Source organism: Saccopteryx leptura, chromosome 5, assembly GCF_036850995.1.
Source record: "Saccopteryx leptura isolate mSacLep1 chromosome 5, mSacLep1_pri_phased_curated, whole genome shotgun sequence".
NCBI classification, from domain to species: domain Eukaryota; kingdom Metazoa; phylum Chordata; class Mammalia; order Chiroptera; family Emballonuridae; genus Saccopteryx; species Saccopteryx leptura.
The window spans coordinates 67227218-67251846 of record NC_089507.1 but is presented as its reverse complement, the minus strand read 5'-3'; the positions used below and the strand labels follow the sequence as shown (position 1 = coordinate 67251846).

The window sequence follows — 24629 nt, the reverse complement described above, 5'->3', positions numbered from 1 at the left end:
ATAAATTTTCTGTAGAATTTTTTTTTTAACTTCCTTAAAAGTAAATGAAAGCTTTTCCTCCCTGGCTGCTTGTAGATGGCTGCCATCATGAATGACCCAGTGATTATCTAGACCAGGAAGTTCATGACCAACAGACTACTTCAGCAGAGGCAAATGGTCATCAGTGTCCTTCACCCTGGGAAGGCAACAGAAGGCAACAGTACCGAACACAGAAATTTAAGAAAAACTAGCCAAAATGTACAAGACCACAGTAGATGTCATCTTTGTGTTTGGATTCAGAACACATTTTGGTTATGGCAAGACAACTGGCTGTAGCACGATTCATGATTCCTTAGATTAGGCAAAGACAAATGAACTCAAACACAGACTTGCATGACACGGACTGTATGATAAGAAGACCTCAAGAAAACAGCAAGGTGAACACAGGAATAGAACACAGAAAGTCAGAGGGGCTGCAGAGGCCAATATTGTGTGGGCAAAAGTGAGCTGGATATTGGACAATGGAAGGAGTAAAGATTAGGTTCTTCAGTGACTTTATCTGTGGGACGATGCAGATTTTTCATGAGAGGATTAAAAAATTAAGAACTTTTATTTGTGTGGTTGTTTGAAATATTAAAAAGAGTAGACATAATTGCTATTTCAGCTTTGCACATGTGATACGGTCATTGGCAATCCTTCCCCCATAATGTACTCCCTTCCTTTCCCCTTTAATATCCACCTCATTCTCACAATATCTCTAGTTGGTCACCATGTTCTTGTTACACTCTAGACACTGGCGGAAATGTAGATGCCTTATGGTTAAGGTTTTCCAATTCCAAAGCTAACAAGTATAAAGCAAAAAACCAATTTCATCCTTCTGATCTGAATCACAGTCACCATTTCTACGCTCATATCAGGCTGCACAGTTCCAGGTCAAATACGACTTTTGGGAGGGGTTAATTTTTGCTGCTATATATCATATTAGTTTTACACATAAACTTTTAAGGAAATGAATATAAACTTTTATATTATTTAAATGAATATTGCCTCATAATACATAACAGCACAAATATTGACATTGAGAGTTGAAAATAAAAATAGGATTCTAAAAAAATTGGGAATTTTTAGGCACTGTTATGTTTTCACTTAATTCCTTTCCAAAAAAAAAAAAAAGAGTAATTTACTAAGAAAGCAAAATGATCTGTGCTATTTTGAGGAAAAGAGAATGCCCCTGCAAAAAATAAGAATATTATATGTTTATTATTGCTTAATCCCAGATCAACTACAGTTGTTACCATAGGTTTTGTGTTCTTTTAATTCTGATATTGAGTGTAAATTTAGTAGGATCCATGACAATGGAGTCCAAATGAAACTTAACTATATTAAAGATGAAGCACACAGCATCTGAATAAAATGACATTTTAGAAGAAACTACAGCCCTTCAATCGGCATCATTTTTTTTTAAATGAAAATAACGGCTCCTCGCCAGGTGCTTGACATAAACATAAATCATTTCATTTAATCCTGTCATTTAGTCCTCCTGAATCAAGTGCTTTAAAATCCGTTTCAAAAATGAAGGTGAAGTGATTTGTCCAAACACTGATGAAGCTTTCAAAAAAGCACAGTACTGTACTCTTTTCCAACTAAAATGCATCTAGCAGACAGAACCATTCATATGCTGTGTAGACCAGGATCCCAGCAGGAAACAGCACATGCAGAGTTGGGAAATCCATTGAGGGTTTAATAAAATGACTATCCCCAAAGGCATGGGCAAGCAGTCAGGAAGGTGTGCAGGCTCTACTCCAGGCTGGGCACTGTGGAGCTGAACCATCTCCCGGGATGCAGCCAGCTGCCATTGACCCACCCTGCCCTCTAACTGCAAGGAGGGAGTCAGGGAAAATGACACCCCCCACCCTTATTTTGCTGCCTCCTCCCCATGCCTCCCTTAGGTTCTCCACAGGTCAAAGCCAACCACAAGGCACCAGGTGAGGGTGGGACGGTGGCCCTCTCAGATTGTCCTGTAGAGCAGAGATCAGGATGGGAGTTTTAGGCACTAGGCATTAGGAGAGGTGAACAGAGTAGCTCAGCAAATACTGAAACTTCTCTGTTGGTTTGAACACAGCAATAACATAGAATTCACATTCATTTAAGTATGCTCATTATTTATCCTCTTGAAAACCAGCAGTAAAAGGCTTTTGCACTGAATCTTTCTAAAGGTATAAAAATCAAAGGTGAGTTTGCTCGTGTGGAAAAAAAAAAAGAGAAAAACAAGCATAGAAAAAATGCCAAAGGCTCAAGTAGAGCCTTTGCTGGTTGACAAGGTAAGCTGAAGCGATGCCCTGCAGTATTTAAGATGCTGCGAAGTCAGGAGTGTCCAGGCATTACTTATTTGCTGAAGCACTTCAGAATTGTAAGAAGTCAGTCCAGGTTTCTGAAAAACTGTGGCTCTGGCTCTGTCACTGAGTGGTTGAATGTGTTTAGACAAGTGATTTAAAAGCATTTTGCTTCGGTTACTTTTTCTATCTCTACTATGATACTGGATACTTAATGTTACATATGTATTTCTTTATCAAATTAATGTTGCATTGGATCACTGTAGGGGGAACAATGAAGTGAATAGGGTCAGCACAGCAGTAAGGGGTACTGTGAAGGTCACAGAGAAAGTGAATGAGAAGAGAACCCATTATGCTAAGAAAACATTAAGCACACTGCAGAATAGATGTTTCCAGCAAATTAATCCATTTCTTCTCATTTAAACTGATTTACCTTTTGTTTTTCTTTTAATTGTCTTGTTTTCCAAGGAAAATTGTCTTAAATCTTTAAAAATATACAGGGAATAAGTCAACACAAGTACAAATAATAAAAAGTTAAGCTAACTTTTAAAATTCAATAATACAATAATCCTTGGAATGTACAGTCATGCCTCATATGCAGGCATTTCAGTTAAGGATGGAAAACCCCTGTTACCCAGTGACCTTGAAGCTATTGAAATGTTATAGGGAAATGCATTATTCATGTTCTTGTGGTGATGCTGGTGTGAACAAATCTACTGCACTGCCAGCTGTATAGATGTATAGCACATAAAATTACAACAGGAGTGCATACTTTTCAGATGTGTGTAACTGTACTCTATGATATTCACAGAATGATGAAATTGCCTAAGGCAGCACTTCTCAGAACTATTCTCCATTGTCAAGCAGCACATGACTCTATTACACTCGCCTTCTACAAAAGAATCCAATTTGAATTTCTTTTGAATATAAATTATCATATTTGAAATGAATAATTCCCTCTATTTGCATACATCTTGACTTCAATAGTCTAGGCTTACTTCTAAGGTAAATTATACAACTCTGAAAAACAAAAACAAAATTCAATCTGTTCCCTGACCGTAGTTTGTGATGTATTAAAAATGAGCAAATTGGGTGGGTGGGGGGATTTGAGCAAAAGAGAGAAAAAAAAGGTAAGTGATTTTATCTCCGCTGCCAATTTATGGAATCTTAGACATTAATTAGGCCGCAAAAATTATTAACCTAGAAAATCAAAATGAACTTTGATAAATTTGCTATTCATAAAATGAAGTGAAAAACTTTGCAAAGAGATAAATAAGCATTTTCCCAAAACCCTATAAGAAAACCAAAAGGAAAAATGTTCTCCAAGAGGAACCAGCAAACTCCATCAACTCATTTCTCCATCTGTGTCACAGGCAATCTGCAGTGCCTCTTAATGAGCTCTGGATAGGAATCAGGTCCATTGGCTCACAGAGCCAAGGCAACACAGGAAGGAGGGAAGTGGATGAGGCATACGGATCTGATTCATTTCAAATGTATGCACATCCTCAAGACGTTATTATGAATGATTTAGTTTGAAGACATTTTAGTGAAAAACTTCAGCCAGAGATCCTCCATTTCTCTAACACATAGAAAGAAAAACCAAACAAAGAAGAAAATTGAAAACTTCCCCTCCCTAACCAGTATGCATGTCTGTGTAGCATTTGCTGCTCCTAATGATCATAAACAAGCCAGGTTCCCGGTGACACCACTGGAGGACTCTTTCTTCCTTCTTATCTTATCAGTTACATTCCCTGCTTCTACTTCCAAGCTTATAGTCTGGATGTTTATCAAAAAAATTGAATTTTTCTTCTTTTCAAAAATTGTCCATTCAGTATAACTTTGGCCTCAAAATTTTTGTATAAATGTTTCTGCCAAGCCAGAAGAGAATGATTCTGTTTTTCTTAGACTATACTGAATTCAAGATAAGTCTGTACCAACTTTCACATGGCTAACTCAATCCTCTCAGGTGACTGCACTGTTTCCTTTGGCAGGAAAGGAAAAGTCTTATTCATAGTTCTCTAACACTTTCAGATTTTTATTCAAGGAGTAATAAGCTGTTGCTTAATAAGTATATCCTCAAACCACCACATACATTGAATTTGACAATTCAAGTTTTCTATTGCATTAACTGTGACAATAAAAAATCTTATTGAAATTCAAGTATATGGATAGTTCTCTAGACATTGGGGAAATACCATGTTATAAGACAAAATCTACGACAATGATAAGCACTAAGAAGAGGATAATAATCTGTGCCCCCAAACTAGTGTTCATTCAAATAACTCATCCTCACTGAGCATCCCAGACTACCAGGCATAATGTTAAGTGCTGGAAATACAAAGATAAACAAGCAGGCCTAGTCCTTGACTTCACTGAGCATATATTCCATGTTGGGGACAGATGATTTTTTCTGAAAAGGAGACAGTATCAAGTAAATACATAACTGACCAAATAAGTAGAGATTGCAGTAAGTGGTACAAAGGAAAGATATAAGGCTTTGTGATAGAAAACAATGGGTGGTAGCCTACAGTATGTAGGATAGTTAGTGAAGGTCTCTCAGAAGTTTAAGCTGAGATCTGAAAGAGAAGCCAAACAGCTAAAAAAAAAAAGGTCTGTGGGGACAATAGATGGCTCCAAGTGTAGAAGGTGAAATCTAAATTTAAAAACCCTAATGGTATATCTAAGAATCACCAGAAGGCCCATGTATCTGGAACATTCATGTCATGGGGAGAGTGGCCTAAGATGAGCTTAGAGACAGACTTCTTTATGTTGGTCTGTAGGTTACGTAAGGAATGTGGACAGTTCCATGCTGGGGAGGAATGGGGTCTGATGTTTGTTTGTTTTAATGGCTGTTTTCTGGAGAATGTGCTTGAGTGGGTGAGGACATGTTAGGACAGTGGTTCTCAACCTTTCTAATGCCGTGACCCCGCAATACAGTTCCTCATGTTGCAGTGACCCCAAACCAAAAAATAATTTTGGTGGCTACTTCATAACTGTAATTTTGCTACAGTTATGATTTGGAATGTAAATACTTGATATGCATTATGTATTTTCTGATGGTTTTAGGCGACCCTGCTGGGGTCGCGACCCACATGTTGAGAACCTCTGTGTTAGGAGGCCATATAGCCATACTCTAAATGACAGTGGCTTGTGCCATAAATTTACTATTTTCTTAATTAAAGTAGTTAATTTATGTGATAGCAATAAACATAAAGAAACGTTGAAAGATGTGAGATTTGTTTTGGGAGTAGAATAGGACTTGTGAATGAATTGAAAGTGAGGAATGAGGAAAAATGAGGCTCTATCAAATATCAGATGGGTGGTATTGCCACTTAGCAAACCAGGAGAGGATGGAAAGGAACTGGTGGAGGCAGGGAGTACATACAGAGTTGCATTTTGAAGAGCTTAAGTTTTTGATGCCTATGAGCCAGGAGTCAGCTATATATCAAGGGAAAGGGCTGGGGCAGAAATTCAGAAGGGCAGTTTCGCCCTAATGGAAGAGCAGCTGCAACTGGGTGTTCAAGGAAGAGTAGGACTCAGAGAAGTAGAAAGCGGGGAAGCCACCCCGGGTACTTAGAATTATGGATCGATGTAATTGTGAAACAGTAAATGATAAGCTCGGCTGCAGTCGAGTTTTCTTGTAAAGACGTATTGAAAGACAAAATGTCGGAGATATAGTAGGGTCAGACTGACAACTTTTCAATTCAATCTTATGATTTCTTTTGATGTTTAATTTGAACTGAGTGGAATGTAAAGTGGGAGGTGGTGTATAAAAATTTTTTTTAAAACAACTACGACTATTCACGCATAATTTTTGGCTATAGGGAAAAACTTAGATGTGGGGATCTCAGGACATCATTTAAGTAAACGTGGTATTGGATCTAAGATGGTGGGCACAGAAACAGAAATAAAAAGGAGAATATAGTAAGAAAAAGAAAACAATAAATTTATTTGGTTGCTAAGCTATCAAGGTGGGGGTAGAAATCAGAGGACATAATTTGGTAAATACCATTCACACTCTTTTTCTCCCTTAAGGATCCAGTGTACACTGGCAATGTGCCTAAGTGGTGCACAGCACACATGCTTCGCCTCGTGCTTTGTGTCCTCTGCAGTGGCAGGCACCCATCGACAAAGCAGGCATGGGAGACATCAGGACAAAACTGGTCATTGCTGCATGGAAATAAGAAATGCTGTAGGATAAGATTAATATCTGCAAAATCTGTACGTTGACCAAAGAAACATGTAGAATGAAATGTGTTATATAGCCCTCACAGCAAGCATTTAATCTTTTTCTGTCTCCTTCATATTAGGTATTTTCTCACATGGGAAGGGGATGATCACTAAAACGTGAATATTGCAGAAGTACACAAAATAAACAAGTAATGGGACAAATACTGCTATAGTCAAGAGCTAATTGAACCGTAAGGCATATTAATAGTCATTTTCATGTTTTAGCATTATTATTCATGTTTTTAAAACAGTTTCTGGCCTTAGGTCTTTCCTTTTTTGTGCCCTGGTTTTACTATCTACAAAGGAAAATCATCTAATCTAGTGAAATGGGAGGGGTTATGTTTGCATGTGTTTGTATGTATGTATGTGCAGTGTATGTGTGTGTGTGCAGAATAACATTTGTATAAGAAATAGAGAAAAGATAGAGGAATAACAGATAATAAATACTGACAAAATGCATCTTAGAAAAACAATATTAAATATAATACATTCCTCCTAAAGCATTTTATTCAAAATATCAGTAAGGAAAAATTTTAATAACATTAATAAACAACCTGTTCACAAAATATGATGAATAGAAAGTGTGACTCTCTTGGTTCATTTTAACAACTAATGAAAAGATAAGAAAGATGTAAGCAATTGCTTTCCATCATGTCTGCCTTCATTATACTGGTGATTGACAAATTATTTTGTATTGTACTTAGGGTCCAATATTAAATCCACTCATAATCATTTATCACTTTATGGCTCTCCTGTTCTCAGGAACTTCAGTTATGGTTAATGCCTACCTTCCTTTGGTAATTGGTGTTTCAAAGTGAAGTCATCTATTCTAAACTAGCCTTGGGTTTTGCAGAGACACATTCAATAAAAGCTTCTAGCCCTTCTAGACTATTATGCTGGTGATTGTACCATAATGGATACTACAATAAATGGTTGAAGAGCTTCCCAATGCTAAGAGGGCTGACAGGTTGAATATTGAACCACAATTAAGAGATGTCACAAAAATATAATGTATACTTAATATTTGGTCTTTGTAAAGACCATCTCTGTAAATCGCAGCTCCTTCTTGGCATCTTTCATGTTTTCTCTGGATTATATGTTAATGGGCCCTCCTGGAGCACCATATTTCAACAAGTCACCCTGCTTCCCCCACCTCTCTACACACTTGCTTTTTATATTCTCCATAAATAGCACTTTGTCCTGTAATTCATCTTCCATGCCTCACTCATTCTACATCTGAGCTTCTTGGCCCTGTTTCTGCCATGTTATAATACTTCTCATGGCAAGCTCATGTTTAAAAAGAAAATCAATTGTTCTGATTCATTTGACATGAGCTTCTGGCTGTTTTTAGAATTTATTGTTCACTCTCAAGTCAATACCTCTATGATACCGTCATTAAATATTAAAAGCTGCTTAGGGCACACTCCTTATCAGAAAGCTTTGCCCTGTTAATATCAAAGGGAATGACACTCTTCGTCCCGGGAGGATGTTTGGATTTTTTTTTAATTGCAAGCTCTAAAACTTGGGTTTGACAGTTTGATACGGTAAGGAGAAACAAACACTATTGGAGACTAAAAGATAACTATGGGAGTTCAAAAGGAAGGTTGTCGTCTGCTTTTCTATTTCTGCCTGCTGCAAACACTGTCTCATTAGTAAACATAGGACCTTAAGTGAAACAAGAAGTTAGAACTTCAGCATACACAGCAATCTGGGTGAATCTGTCAATAAAAATAGTCTGTGCATCTAAAGCTAAGAACCCACATTCTGCAGAGTTCAGCATTCTGTAGTGATGGTCCTGAAACTTCACTTGCCACCACAACCCTGGTTATTAGCTTGGGTCTATGTCAATTCTCAGACCTGCATCTCACATTAAATATCTGAAGAGAGAAAACCAGGTAGAACTACACTTCTTAGTTACAAAGATGGTATTTCAGCAGTTGGGCTGCAAAATTCGTCGTGTATTTAAACAATTGATTCTTATTGCCAATAGGCTGGTACTTATTAAGGACTTTTATTTATTTTATATCTGCCAAGGTTATTTAATTATGACTCTATTACCATTTTCTGTCTTTGTTTCAAAAATGAACACTAAGTCAATCTCCTGAAGATTTGCATGCCAAAAATATATGAAAAATTCTCAGGGATGTCCAGAGGAATGTCTAATCTTAGTAGTTCTGGCTGAGGAACTGATTGAGCAGTGCATGAAAACTAAGTTATTGTCCATTAGGGCATAAAGAAAGCGTGTGTGTGTGTGTGTGTGGTGTGTGTGAGAGAGAGAGGTGGGCATCCTATCTCTACCCTTCACTTTTACCTAAGGACAGCAGGTCACACTATGTTTTAATGTTGATCAGAGGCCTGTGTGAAGGAAGGAAAAAGCTTCCCTAAGGCCTCAAAGCAGGTGGTTGCAGAACTGTGGGAATCCTATGGATTGTCTGTATGCACTTGAAGCTCAGTCATTTTGGTGTGGAAGGTTATTCAATATCTGGCATTTGCATATCTATCTGGATTCATTTCCTTCTGTTTTCATCAGAAGCAATCTCCTCATTATCTCCACAAAAAGTAAACTCTTCTAGGTCCTTCCACACCCTAAGGCACCATGCCAATTTTGTTTACACATCAGGTCTTCATTCTGTCTGAAAAGCCATCCATCCCTTTCCTGGTTAATTCTTTCTTTTCTATGATTTTGCTTCTTAGAAGCACCCAAAAAGTCAAAGCCAATTTGTGGAACCATAACAGACCAGATAATGTTTTAGCTTAACGTCTGCATGAATTGCTCTGTTTCAATTTATCAAGCTCCGTCTGTGTGAACACAGCTTAGTTGCACCAAGCATTTATTTGTTGTCAGGCAAATGCTACTGCTGTGAAGGGTGAAAAGCAGCAAATACGTCACATTACCACCAGGCACCATTTACTGGTCACCTGTCCCTGCAAAAGTGAGGAATTTCAAAATGCAATAGTAGAAAATATTGTGTAAAAAAAATGGCTTAAATGAACAGTGAAGGAATATCAATCAAGTAAAACACTCTAATCACGCATAAGTCATCTAATGTGAGTGCAAAGGTCTGAGGACCAACTAAGGCATCCCTGCTGCCTTGCGCTTGTTTCACAACAGAGTTGTCTCCCTGGCTCCCCAAAGTTTGGCACACTGTTTTGTACAGTGGGTATTTAATAATACTTCTTGAATGTTACATGAACCAATGACTAACTGAAGAAAGGCAGGGGTCTATGCGTCTATTCTATTTCTTCTATATTTCTTAGAACTCTTGTGGTAAAGAAGAACTTATTTTGTGATACATACTGAAGAAAAAGTTATAAGTACTATCTGTTCCACTTAAAGTTCTTAATTGCAAGCAAAAGAGTTTTTTGAAAATGGCCAAACAGAAGGAGAATTATTAGAATATGCTATGGGCTCAGAACCAATGAGAGGCTGAGGATCAGAGCTTCAGAGGGTCAGAAAATTAATTCAATAAATATAAAAAGCAGGAATTGAATGGCATAGTTACTAGCTTACCACAGTAACTTAGCTACTTCTATTGACTCCTTTGCCAACTATCACTCAGTGTGTAGCTATCACAATTTCTCCTTATCCAGTGTATCTTACACTTACAGAAGAGTACCACAGTGGTCACAATAAATCCATGTGGCTATTCTGTCTCTGTTGGGCTGAGGGAGTAAGGGTCTAAGGTTTTTTGCTTCTTGAAGAAAAGATGTAAACCAAGAATTTTTCTACTACTAAAACTACACAGAAATAATTTCTGAATCAAAAATGAAAGCATTATGAGGAGAGTAAATGGATTCTAGAAAACACACACATACATATATCATATATATATTATATATAATATTTGTTCTTGATAATTAATGAATTTATAACCCATGCTTTCTTATTCTTAAATGAATGAGCAATGAGAAATGGAATATATGCAATGCATTCTTGTGTTTTCAGGGTTTGATATTCAAATAATTTTGCTTGCAACATGATGCATTTACTTTTATATTCGCAACAAGTTTTTTTCTTGTGGTTTGTAAAATGAAAGTAAATATTTATGACATCACTGTTTTTTTTACAGAGACAGAGAGAAAGTCAGAGATAGGGAAAGACAGGGGCAGACAGACAGGAATAGAGAGAGATGAGAAGCATCAATCATCAGTTTTTTGTTGCGACACCTTAGTTGTTCATTGATTGCTTTCTCATATGTGCCTTGACCGTGGGGCTACAGCAGACCAAGTAACCCCTTGCTCAAGTCAGCAACCTTGGGTCGGTTCAAGCTGGTGAGCTTTGCTCAAACTAGATGAGCCCGTGCTCGAGCTGGCGACCTCAGGGTCTCAAACCTGGGTCCTCCGCATCCCAGTCCGATGCTCTATCCATTGCACCACTGCTTGGTCAGGCTATGAAATCACTTTTGATCTGTTTTCCTAACAGTATTAAAATGTCAAGGAAGTTTTTTGTTGTTTTTTTTTTGTTTGTTTGTTAATACCATAGTTTTGCTTATTGCTGAGTACCAATAAATTCCTGAAGAGCAGAAACTTTTCTTTTTCACTACTATATCCTCAATGTCTAGAACAGAGACCAACACAAATGTGCAAGAAATACTAGTTGAATGATGATTTTGTAAGAGTGTACTTTTCAGGATACTTATTAAGCAACTGTTTATAATACCACACCAACAAAAATGGGAACAATCTGCCCTGGCCAGTTGGCTCAGTGGTAGAGCATCAGCCTGGCATGTGGATGTCCCAAGTTCGATTCCTGGCCAAGGCACACAGGAGAGGCACCCATCTTCTTCTCCACCCTTCCCCCTCTTCTTTCTCTCTATCTCTCTCTTCCCCTCCCGCAACCAAGGCTCCATTGGAGCAAAGTTGCTCTAGGTGCTGAGGACAGCTCCATGGCCTCCACCTCAGGTACTAGACGGCTCCAGGTGCAACTGAGCAACTCCCAAGATGGGCAGAGCATCACCCCTTTGTGGGCATGCTGGGTAGATTTTGGTCGGAGGCACACAGGAGTCTGTCTTTCTGCCTCCCTGCTTCTCACTTCAAAAAAATACAAAAAAAGAAAAAAAGGGAACAATCTATGTATCCAAGAAAAAGGGAAATAACAAACATTTTGACACATCTAAATCTATGAGGTGTAATACTGCAAGGTCGCAGGATACAAAATTAATATACAGAAGTCTATTGCTTTCTTATATGTCAACAATGAAACTTCGGAAAATGAACTAAAAAAATAATAATCCATTTACAGTTGCAACAACAACAAAAAAAATACCAAGGAATAAACATAACAAAGAATGTAAAGGACCTATATAATGAGAACTACAAAGCATTATTAAAGGAACTAAAAAAAGACACAATGAAATGGAAAAATATTCCTTGTTCTTGGATAGAAAGAATAAATATAGTTAAAATGGCCATATTACCCAAAGCATTATACAAATTTAATGCAATTCCCATCAAAATCCCAAAGTTATTTTTTAAGGAAATGGAACAAAATATCATCAGGTTTATATGGAACTATTAAAAACACCAAATAGCCAAAGTAATCCTAAGAAAAAAATAACAAGCCTGGAGGCATTACAATACTTGACTTCAAATTATACTACAGAGCCATGATAATCAAAACAGCATGGTATTGGCAGAAAAATAGACACACAGACCAATGGAGCAGAATTGAGAGCCCAGAAATAAAATCACATATATATGGGCAAATCATCTTTGATAAAAAAGCCAAAAACACACAATAGAGAAAAGAAAGCCTCCTTAATAAATGGTGCTGGAAAAATTGGAAAGCCACGTGCAAAAGAATAAAATTTGAGTACAGAATATCTCCTCGCACAAAAATTAATTCAAAATGGAACAAAGACCTAAATATAAGAGCAGAAACAATAAATTACATAGAAGAAAACATAGGTACTAAACTCATGGACCTTGGCTGTAGAGAACATTTTATTAATCTGACCCCAAAGGCAAAGGAAGCAAAAGCAAAAATAAATGATTGGGACTACATCAAACTAAGAAGCTTCTGCACAGTAAAAAAAACAAACAAACAAAAAAACAAAAAAACAAACAAAAAAAACTGACAACAAAACAAACAGCCAACTAAATGAAAGATGATATTTTCAAATAGCAGCTCAGATATATACAAAGAACTCACAAAACTCAGCAAGAAGCAAGCAAAGAATCCAATAAAAAATGGGAAGAGGACATGAACAGACATTTCTCCCAGGAAGAAATACAAATGGCCAATAAATATATAAAAAGATGCTCATCTTCCCTAGCTAATAGAGAAATGCAAATCAAAACTACAATGAAATAGCACCTCATACCTGTTAGATTGGCTATTATCAACAAGACAGGTAATAACAAGTGCTGGAGAGGCTGTGAAGAAAAAGGAACCCTCACTCACTGTTGGTGGGAATGTAAATTAGTACAACCATTATGGAAGAAAGTATGGTGGTTCCTCAAAAAATTAAGAATAGAGGCCCTGGCCGGTTGGCTCAGTGGTAGAGCGTCGGCCTGGCGTGCGGGGGATCTGGGTTCGATTCCCGGCCAGGGCACATAAGGAGAAGCGCCCATCTGCTTCTCCACCCTCCCCTCCTTCCTCTCTGTCTCTCTCTTCCCCTCCCACAGCCAAGGCTCCATTGGAGCAAAGATGGCCCGGGCGCTGGGGATGGCTCCTTGGCCTCTGCCCCAGGCGCTAGAGTGTCTCTGGTCGCTGCAGAGCGACGCCCCAGAGGGGCAGAGCATCACCCCCTGGTGGGCAGAGCGGGCGCCCCTGGTGGGCATGCCGGGTGGATACCGGTCAGGTGCATGCGGGAGTCTGTCTGACTGTCTCTCCCCGTTTCCAGCTTCAGAAAAATACAAAAAAAAAAAAAAAAAAAATTAAGAATAGAACTACCATATGGCCCAGCAATCCCCCTGCTGGGTATATACCCCCAAAACTTGAAAACATTGGTACGTAAAAACACTTGCACCCCCATGTTTATCACAGCATTGTTCTGTGGCCAAGACATGGGAACTAAAATGCCCCTCAATAGAGGATTGGATGAAGAAGATGTGGTACATATATACTATGGAATACTATTCAGCCAAAGGAAAAAATGACATTGTATCATTTACAACATGGATGGACCTGGATAACATTATACTGAGTGAAATAAGTAAATTAGAAAAAACTAAGAACTGTATGATTCCGTACATAGGTGGGGCACAAAATTGAGACTCATGGACATAGATAAGAGTGCAGTGATTACTAGGGCAAGGGAAAGGAGGAGAGAGAGGGCAGTGGGGAGGGGAGGTGAAGGGGCATAAAGAGAAGCAAATATAGTGTGACAGAAGATAATTTGACTTTGGGTGATGGGTATACAACATAATCGACTGTCCAAGTGATGAGGTGATGTTTTCTCTAAGTCTATGTACTCTAGTTGACCAATGTCATCAATGTCATTTGTTAAATTTGTTTAAATAGCCTGACCAGGCAGTGGCGCAGTGGATGGAGCATCAGACTGGGATGCGGAGGACCCAGGTTCGAGACCCCCAGGTCGCCAGCTTGAGCGTAGGTTTATCTGGTTTGAGCAAAGCTCACCAGCTTGGACCCAAGGTTGCTGGCTCGAGCAAGGGGTTACTTGTTCTGCTGAAGGCCTGCAGTCAGGGCACATATGGGAAAGCAATCAATGGACAACTAAGGTGTCACAACGAAAAACTGATGATTGATGCTTCTCATCTCTCTGTTCCTGTCTATACCTCTCTCTCTCTGTCTCTGTAAATAAACAAATAAATAAATTTGTCTAAATAAAAAATATAAAAAATAAATAATTCTAAGAGGTGTGTATGATATATTAAGATTTTCGAAAGTAAGTTACTGAAAAAACATATGAAAATTATATTTTTGTTGAAATATTATGTATATATCTATAAAAGTAGTCATAGAAAAATGTACTAAAATGTTGACAGCTTATCAGTACAGTGAGTTTGGAAGGAAAGCCTAAGAAAGATACTTCCACTTTTTATTGTACATAATTTCTTTATCTTTTATTTTGTGACAGAGACAGAGAGAGAGATAGAGAAAGGGACAGAAGGGACAGACAGACAGGAAGAGAAAGAGATGAGAAGCATCAATTATTCATTGCACCACCTTAGCTGTTCAATGATTGCTTTCTCATATGTGCCTTGACCGGGGGCTATAGCAGAGTGAGTGACCTCTTGCTCAAGCCAGAATCCTTTTTGGGCTCAAGCAAGCAGCCTTGGGCTTCAAGCCAGAGACCTTGGGCACAAGCCAGTGACCATGGGGTCATGTCTATGATCCCACGCTCAATCCAGCGACCCTGCACTCAAGCTGGTGAGCCCCCAGTCAAGCCAGTGACCTCAATGTTTTGAACCTGGGTCCTGTGCATCCCAGTCCAATGTTCTATCCACTGCACCACCGCCTGATCATGCTGTACATAATTTCTCTTTAAAAACGTTTTTATTACTATAAAAGCGTAACATGTGTATTATAAAAAGTGAGAAAGTACTGACAAAGAATGAAAACATCAAATTTTCATTATTACCTTAGTAATAATGTCCTTTCTGTAGTATATGTCTTTTCAGACCTTTCTTTCTATGTAGCTATACACAAAGGTATATTTTTTTACCAATATGAGATTATTTTTATATATATATATATATAGAGAGAGAGAGAGAGAGAGATTTTCTAGTAAATAATACCTATAGTTTCATTTTTAAGAAATTTTTATCTTATCTAATTTGTAAATATATTTGCAAATTAGAACTCATTGAAATTAAACTTTTGTTCTTAGAGAGGCACAGTTAAGTAAAAAAGAGGCAAGCTGTAAATTGAGAGAAAATATTCACAATACCTATGTTTATCTGACAAGTTTATGACTCATATCCATAATATATAAATAATGCTTAAAATACATTAATAAAAAGATAAGTTTCTTAACATAAATGGACAAAATATTTGAACAGTTGACAAAAGAAGATATATGAATGGCCAGAAAATACCTAAACAGATACTCAACATCATTAGTCATCAGAGAAATGCAAATTAAAACCACAATGAAATACCACTAAGCGCCCATTAGAATAACTAACATTTTTAAAAAGAATGACATTACCAAGCGGTGGCAAAGATGTGAATCAACTGGAACTCTCATATACTAGTGAGAACATAAAATGGTACAAATCATTTGGAAAACAGTTGGCCAGTTTCTCGTAAAGTTAAAAATATACTTATTAAATCACTCAGCCATTCCACTCCTAGGTTTTTCTTAAGATAAATTAAAAACAAATCCACACACACAAAAAAACTGTGCTTGAATGTTTCTAGCAGCTTGTTTTGTTAAAAGTCCCAAACTCAGTCAATGGCACTAAAAATTGATTTTATATCGAGGACAGTATATCACTTCCAGAGGCCAAATCCAAAGCTGGGCCAAGGGAATGAAAAACTTCTCAACAATCTCCTTTTCTTCACAGAATGTTAAACATCATGTGACTCAGATTCTTCATGTAGACTATTTGACTCTCCGAAAATAAGCCGAGACACCCTGACCCTAGATTTGCTTACTCTCATTTCAAGATAGGATCAGCGTGTCTAGGTCTAATTTCACAGTCTTTTCCCTGTGTACTTCAGTCAGGCTTGGTTTCAACACGTTGGATTTAGCTTTTATGTGTTTTAGGGAAGAAAAGAGTAGATTTAGAGTCTGAAGATTTTAGTTTGTCTTTTGGCTCCAGGTCTATTTCTTATGTACACAAATAATGTCTGACCATATTGTGGTAGTAATTTAATACTAGACAAATCATAGCTTACTATGACTATTAAATGCATAGATATTTGTTCAAAATGGAAAGAGCTCCACTAGTATTTCATATTCGTTGCAATCTTCAGGACTGCAGTCACACAAAGTAGATGACACTCCGTCACCTGAGACTACTTCTATGAAAACAAAACAAAGTTACCATAAATCTAGGATCTTAAAAAGCACTAAAGTCCTGTAAATAGTTTTTTGTTTTTAGGGCAATTTCAGGCCTTTAAAGTTATTGTTATTTTTCTCTTGGAAATGCTGCCTATTAGGTGCTGGAACTAATGACAAGCATGCTTAAGTATCTATTTATTATAATGTAAAGTCATTCCTGAAAATACCATTTGGAGAGGCAGTAAGTACTCCAGGATCAAGTGCATACATGATGTCTAAGCTCACTCAGCAGGAACACCAGTTCCACTTGAGACCTGTCTTGATGTAAAAAGCCACAGCCACTGAACTATGAAGCTCTCTGGCTATCTAGGCAAAAAAAAAAAAAAGAAAAGAAAAAAGAAAGAAATAAAACTAACAAGTAAAACAAGCATTCATGGAATTTTGAAACTCCCAGAAGGAGACTTAGATATTTAGAGAATGTTTTATAATAACTTCAATCTATAAAGTGGGAAAGGAAAGAGAATAGAAAGATGTGAAAATAAAAAAAATAATTTTCACAAAACAAAGCTGCCCAATTTGTTACTCTTAGAACGTTATTGCTTACCATTTTATTTTCTTTGAATTTATAGTGGTTAACAATATAACAGCACCATTAACTTTTTTTATTTTTAAATTTTATTTAGAGAATTAACTTTAACAGGGTGACATTGATCAATGAGAGTACATAGGTTTCAGGCATACCCGTCACCCAATCAAATCATTTTCTGTCACCTTATATTTGTCCTTCTTTACATCCTACCCCCAACCTCCTTCTCTGTCCCCCTCCCCCACATCCCCATCCCCCTGGTATCCACTTCACTTTTATATATGTCTATGAATCTGTTTTATATCCTACTTATGTGTGAAATCATACAGTTCTTAGGTTTTTTTGATTTACTTATTTCACTCAGTATAATGTTCTCAAGGTCAATCCATGTTATTATAAATGTCATTATGTCATCATTTCTGTGGCTAAGTAGTATTCCATTGTATATATGTACCACATCTTCTTTATCCCATCCTCTATTGAGGAACACTTTGGTTGTCTCCATGTCTTGGCTGCTGTGATGAATATGGGGGTGCATATGTCTTTACATACCAATGTTTTCAAATTTTGGGGGCAGATACCCAGTAGAGGAATTGCTGGGCCATATGGTAATTCTATTCTCAATTTTTTGAGGAACCACTATACTTTCTTCCTTAATGGTTGTACTAATTTACATTCCCACCAACAGTGAATGAGGGTTCCTTTTTCTCCACAGCCTCTCCAACACTTGTTATTACCTGTCTTGTTGATAATAGCCAATCTAATAGGTGTGAAGTGGTATCTCATTGTATTACTATTTTTTTTAAAGAAACAGAGAGAGAATCAAAGAGAGGGACAGACAGGAACAGAGAGAGATGCAAAGCATCAATCATCAGTTTTTCATTGCAACACCTTAGTTGTTCATTGATTGCTTTCTCATATGTGCCTTAACCGTGGGCCTTCAGCAGACCGAGTAACCCAGGGGTCCCCAAACTACGGCCCGCGGGCCACATGCGGCCCCCTGAGGCCATTTATCCGGCCCCCACCGCACTTCCGGAAGGAGCACCTCTTTCATTGGTGGTCAGTGAGAGGAGCATAGTTCCCATTGAAATACTGGTCAGTTTGTTGATTTAAATTTACTTGTTCTTTATTTTAAATGTTATATTTGTTCCCGTTTTGTTTTTTTACTTTAAAATAAGATATGTGCAGTGTGCATAGGGATTTGTTCATAGTTTTTTTTATAGTCCGGCCCTCCAATGGTCTGAGGGACAATGAACTGGCCCCCTGTGTAAAAAGTTTGGGGACCCCTGGAGTAACCCCTTGCTCAAGCCAGTGACCTTGGGTCCAAGCTGGTGAGCTTTGCTCAAACCAGATGAGCCCACACTCAAGCTGGCAACCTAGGGGTCTTGAACCTGGGTCCTCTGCATCCCATTTCAATGCTCTATCCACTGCGCCACCGCCTGGTCAGGCTCTCATTGTAGTTTTGATTTGCATTTCTCGAATAGCTAGTGAAGATGAGCATCTTTTCATATATCGGTTGGCCTGTTGTATGTCCTCTTGGGAGAAGTGTCTGTTCAGGTCCTCTCCCCATTTTTTAATTGGATTGTTTTCTTGTTTGTTGCTGAGCTTTGTGAGTTCTTTATATATTTTGGATATTACCCTCTTGTCAGAGCTGTTGTTTGCAAATATCATCTCCCATTTAGTTGGCTGCCCATTTGTTTTGTTATCAGTTTCTTTTGCTGTGGCACCATTATCTAAATAGCCCCTTGAGCCTACATACTGTTTATATGTCTTCAGTCCATAAGAAATTAATTTTTTAATTCTGTAAGTTCAAAATGCTATTTGTCAAGTATATGCATTTAAAATGCTATTATATATTCTCTGAGATTTTAATTCACAAAGAGAAGATTTCTGTTGCAGTTCTCATTTCACATAATTGTCTTCTTTTTAATCAAATAATTTAAAAACATGTATGTAAGTACACAATTTGTTTACTTTGCATCTCCTATGAACAAAATTACAAAAGGAAGACGTTTCATCTGCCATGCCTTGTCTTTCTATTTTGGATACAGTAAGGGACACAGTGATGTGTGACACTGTGGAGATGGTGTGTGGAGCAGGGAGAAAAGTTAGAGAACACAGATTAGACCACTAGCTCTTCCATTTACTGTGTGATCATGTGTAACACACCTCACTCCCTTATTGTGAGATGGCTTCATCTGAAAGACAAACCAAGTGCTTCTGTGCCATTGGGAAACACTGAATTACTTAACCTGCAATTTGAGGGAAGGGTCTTGGCAGCGTTACACTCCCAATACCACCACATCCCGGTCTGGTTTCTAATGCTGTGAATAAACAGATGACCACATATGTAGCCAGTGAGGTCTATAGGTATGCTCTCATCTGTCAGCTCACCCACCCCACCCTCTTCTCTTTGCTTCCTCTCCTCCAGCCAAAATTGTCCCCTTGCAGCTCCTCCATCGGCCAGGTATCCTCCCACATCTGAAGCAGCATGTGCAGTTTTCTCTGCCTGGGAAGCTCATTACACGGAAGGCTACTCTAGGGTCTGCCTACAGTTCATCTTAGGGAGGTGTGACTTGACCAATCTTATAATAGGCATCATGTAAACCTATAATATATTATATATAATTATATATCTTGAGTCTAGAATGTAAGGTTATTGAGGGTAAAGAGTCTGTCAGTTCACTGGTATATTCCCAGTATACTCACAAAAGTACTGAACACCTGGTATGAATTATGTGTTACAACAAATATTTATTAAATTAATAAAAACCAAACCAAGCAAATTTTTTAAGGGTTAAAATAATCAGGTGATATTTTAAGCCTTCTCATTAGGAATTCATTGAAGTGATCATCAAGTGAATAGTAAAATCTAGATATTGAAGACATATTTTTATAAAATTTATTGATTAGAAATTTTTGAATGTATTTCAGAAAAGAAAGTTTTAGTTGAAATCTGATATCCAGAAATGCCCAATGTAGTTCAGAAAAGTATGTGCTCTCAAAATCCCCCCTTTTGTTTCTTGAATCAGCATCCAAGATCTCACAGAGAAAAAAAAGAATGTGCAAACTTAGTTCACTTTGGATGAATTATATTCTAGCCTCTGTAAAAGTTGAGCTATAAACTGGTAGATAATTTTGTAACTGTCTCTGATATTTTTGTGTGTGACAGAGACAGAGAGAGACATAGAGAGGAACAGACAGGGAGAGGCAGACAGGAAGGGAGAGAGATGAGAAGTATCATTTCTTCGTTGAGGCACCTTAGTTGTTCATTGATTGCTTTCTTATATGTGCCTTACCAGGGGGCTACAGCAGACCAAATGACCCCTTGCTCAAGCCAGCAACCTTGGGCTCAAGCTGGTGAGCCTTGCTCAAACCAGATGAGGCAGTGCTCAAGCTGGCGACCTCAGGATTTCGAACCTGGGCCCTCCACGTCTCAGTCCGATGCTCAAGTCACTACAGTATCACTTGGTCAGGCACTATCTCTGATATTTTATTCTGGAACATAAAGAACAACATAGCTCTAAAGGTGGTCCCATGATTGAACGGTGACATACCATTTAACTGTATTTCAAAAATCAAACTGTGAAAATCTACTTCCTTATTACTTTTCACAATTAAAAGGCCACTAATCAATTTTTCTCAATTCCCATGGCATGGTGGTGAAAAGAATATTGAAATTCTGACAAATTATCTTTATCCAAGATAAGACAGTAGAGTAGAAGTTGGTTGATAAAGATATTGTGATGTCTAAAAATGACTCCATTAGTATTAGGTGGGAATTAACTGATCATTTTATAGTGATTCTGATAGGAAACATAAAGTGCTGATTTTAGAGGAGCATTTCTCTAATCCTAATCATTGCCAGTAGGCGATTAATGTGGTTAAGATGGACTCATTTTACAACAGCAGCAATAGGTGAAACATTAAAGTAGTGTCTCTCAACAAATAGCATCATTAATCCAAAGCCCCTACTTCTGACTGTCGAACACTGAGTTTCCCAGGCTCTTGCTTCAGTGAGAGCAGAGCAGAGGGTGAAGACAAGGTCTTGTGAGAAGTCAGATTTATTTTTAATTTTTTTTTGCCTCACAGCAATGTCAATAACAACTTTATTTTAAAACTAAATAGAAAGATTAAAATATCATATATTTTTACTTTGAAAAGTCTAATCATTAATCTTTATGTCTTAGTAGCTATACAAGCTTTTCTAATGACTGAAATTTTTGCTATTTAGAAAAAAATAAATCCTAGTATAACCCTTTCAATATGCACAATGAAAACTGTTACTTTTTTACTGAATTATTTATTCTTAACTTTATTGACATAGTCGGGACCTTCCAATCTGCAATTTAGCATTTATTGTTATGTAACTTAGTAGGTCATGTGGCTACTTTCCTGGAGTTTGGTGGGTACTGATGGAGAAACTCAGCTTTGTCTTAATTCGTGTCAGCAAAACTTGCAGGGAATATTTAAGGTAGAGAAAAAATCCCAGGAAAGCAAATGCAAACATTTTATTTAAATTCCAAAACATGTACAAAGATATACAGTAATGTATTACATGAATGTAGGCATTAATGTTTCTATAGTTTGAAAGTAAGATAGACTGAGTTAAAATGGGGCTCTGCTATTTGCTGTTCTTAGTTTTATAATCTTTAAAATGAAGATAATAGCAACAATCTCCAAGATCATTGTGAATAAAATTCATTAAGACATAACACAAATTGCTATTCAAATCTGTGTGAACAGTAGAGTTCTGGTGTGCATAACAAACTTTTTAGAGAGGTTACAGTAAATTAAAAACAATTTAAATGATATTTAGAATCATAATTATTATTTAAAACTGTCAGAAGTGATAAAGGTAAGTTCTCTAAGAATGTTAGAATAGTGTTTCCTTTATTGCTCAGATACTTTTCAATAAGTCTGACCTGAAAAAGGAAATACCTATCTATTATACTTTTTACTTGCTGCAAGGTTGAAGTTGGAAGTGATAAATCCTGTAAAGTATAAAACAATTCAGGTGGAACTAATAACAGACTAGTTTTTTCCAAACTCTCAGTCAATGATACATCTGTCAAATTGTTGCTATGCAACAGGACATTTTAAGGGATAAATTGGCTATTGGTTCCACTAACCCCACTCCAATCTCCAATAAACCATCTCCACATACATACATCTGCAATCTCTCTGGCTCTCTGAAGATCCACCATGGCTGCTATCATTTCCACATATTACAATTAGAGAGAAAAACTGAAATAAAACTCCAGAATTATGAGATACACCAACAATCTTATTATACTCATAAAATTTCCTAGACCTTGACCACCGAATATATTACCTAAAACCCAAAGTACAATTGCTGTTGCAATTTATAGAAGGCACGTTCAAACCATTATTTAGGAACGGTGTAAAATATCCCTTTATCTTTTTTTTTAGATAAATACAGTGCTTACCCTCTTTTCATAGTTACTAAAAAACTGTATTTGTGGTGTGTGTGTTAATTACTACTAACAACTGCTAACACTGAGAAATAGAAGGAAGATTAGAAAGTTTTTAATTTAATTCCCCCATCACAAAACATCACCATAAATCAGCCTAAATTAGTACGTTGTAATTTAGGGAAGAATTTTTTATACATTCACTCAATGACTACTTATGAGTGGTTTATAGTATGCTGGGTACTGAGCTGTGTACTAACGATGTAATTGTGAACATATGCCTGGGGTCCTAGACCTCAACTAGGAGAGTCTACTGGAGAGTTTATATCTCTTTAGAATCTTGTGCCAGTCTTCACCCATTAAGTGTTCTTCTTTCCAAATTATTAAATCTATTTTATAAAATTTCCCTCTTGTAACATAATGTATAAAAATGTATTAATACTACTACTAATATCAGTGTCAATAAAGATGATGAATAATCGATAATATTCCAGAGAGAAGATTACATATTAGTTATGATCTCTCATTTATTCTTCACAGAAAGAAAATAAACAACTGTTACATTTTCATAAGCAATGAAATACTTTAAATTGTGTAATCAGTTTACTATGTTTTAGGGATCTTTGTGTAATACATTCTATTTAAGTATTCTGTGCTGAACGAAACTATGTCTTAGTGGTAAAAGCTCTACATTTACCTGTAAAGAAGACATAGGTCAATGTACACTTTGCATCAATGTCAACATATATAATACATCATAATAAGAACAAATAATATACAGTCAATGGTTTATAAATGTTGTATTATAGAGTTAGTGGTTTAAATTTCCAATAAGTTTTCTAATTTTTGTTTATTTTTCTTTAAATAAATGAATTTTTAGATATTTCATAGCACTCTTTTGACAAAATTATATTTTTGTCATGGTAAAGTATAATTTTATTGAAACTGATTTTATTGAGTTACTACAATCGCAATTTCATACAACAATGTACTTTCTCAGACATTTCACTACAAAGTTGTGTTTAGTTTTGCTCTTTCTACAGACAAGTATCAGTACACACACACCCCTGCTCTCCCCTGCTCAACAACAACACACACACACACACACACACGTACATATACATACTTCCACACATACTCACAGACGTCTTATTTTCACTCCTAAAACACAAAACAATGTAGAAAATTTTCATTCTGAAAACAATTGAATTTTACTCTAATTAAAGTTGCATATTTTTAATCTAATAATACTGTAATATCTTCCATGTCATATTGAATGTAACATTATTACTTCTATTAAAAAAAAAGCATATTAAAGAAAATTTTCTCCCAGCATTGATGAAAACCACATGAAAAATGTTGATTCATGAGATAGGTTTTGCTTTGAATGAACAAACTTTTCATAACATGTTTATTCATGAATACATATAAATTGGTATATATGAGAAATTATTTTATAATATTGAATTATTGCTAAAGAATTTATTTTTCATTTTTATTACATACTAATCTCTAAATACAGATTGATTCTATCTGTTGGAATCAATAATCAAGCAGTACTAGTACTCTTTGGTTTAAATTTGATTATCTAATTAACTAAGGAAAGAAAATATTATTCAAAGAATGACTAAAAACCACAATCTGCCTTGTTATCAAATGGATAAATTAAAAGACTTAAAAGTCTGAAATTATGACTCAATTTCTTCTTATCATATCTTCTCTTTGCCTTGTCTGTTATTTGCATCTTGAATTTGGAAGTTAGCTTTGCCACTCACATAGCTGCTTAACCCTTTCTTCTCTGTAAATCACAGACAAAATAGAATATACAACTAGAATGCAAATTTCCTGTCAACTGACTCAGTTTTTACTTTAATTCTGTTACTCTATAGATATAAGGAGAATACAAAGAAACTATCTGACTAACCTAACATTTTAATGGTAGTATTAATCTAAATAGTAAATCTTACTGTACAATCAATCCAATATTTTTAAAACTAAAAAGCAGTCAAAAAATTCTAATGGTAACTTGCATATTTATTACTTTTTTAAAGTGAAAGGAGGGGAGGCAGACAGACTACTGCATGAGCCCTGACTGGGATGCACCCAGCAAGCTCCCTATCGGGGGTGTTCAGCCCATCTGGAGCCACTACTG

General features: G+C 36.7%; 1 protein-coding gene and 1 pseudogene across 5 annotated transcripts in view; one reads left to right on the top strand and one right to left on the bottom strand.

Annotated features, from left to right (window-relative positions):
- Positions 1-24629, bottom strand: part of ARHGAP24 (Rho GTPase activating protein 24) — an 865538-nt gene that overhangs the window by 152614 nt on the left and 688295 nt on the right. The window lies entirely within an intron of this gene.
- Positions 88-520, top strand: LOC136405550 (small ribosomal subunit protein eS24-like; annotated as a pseudogene).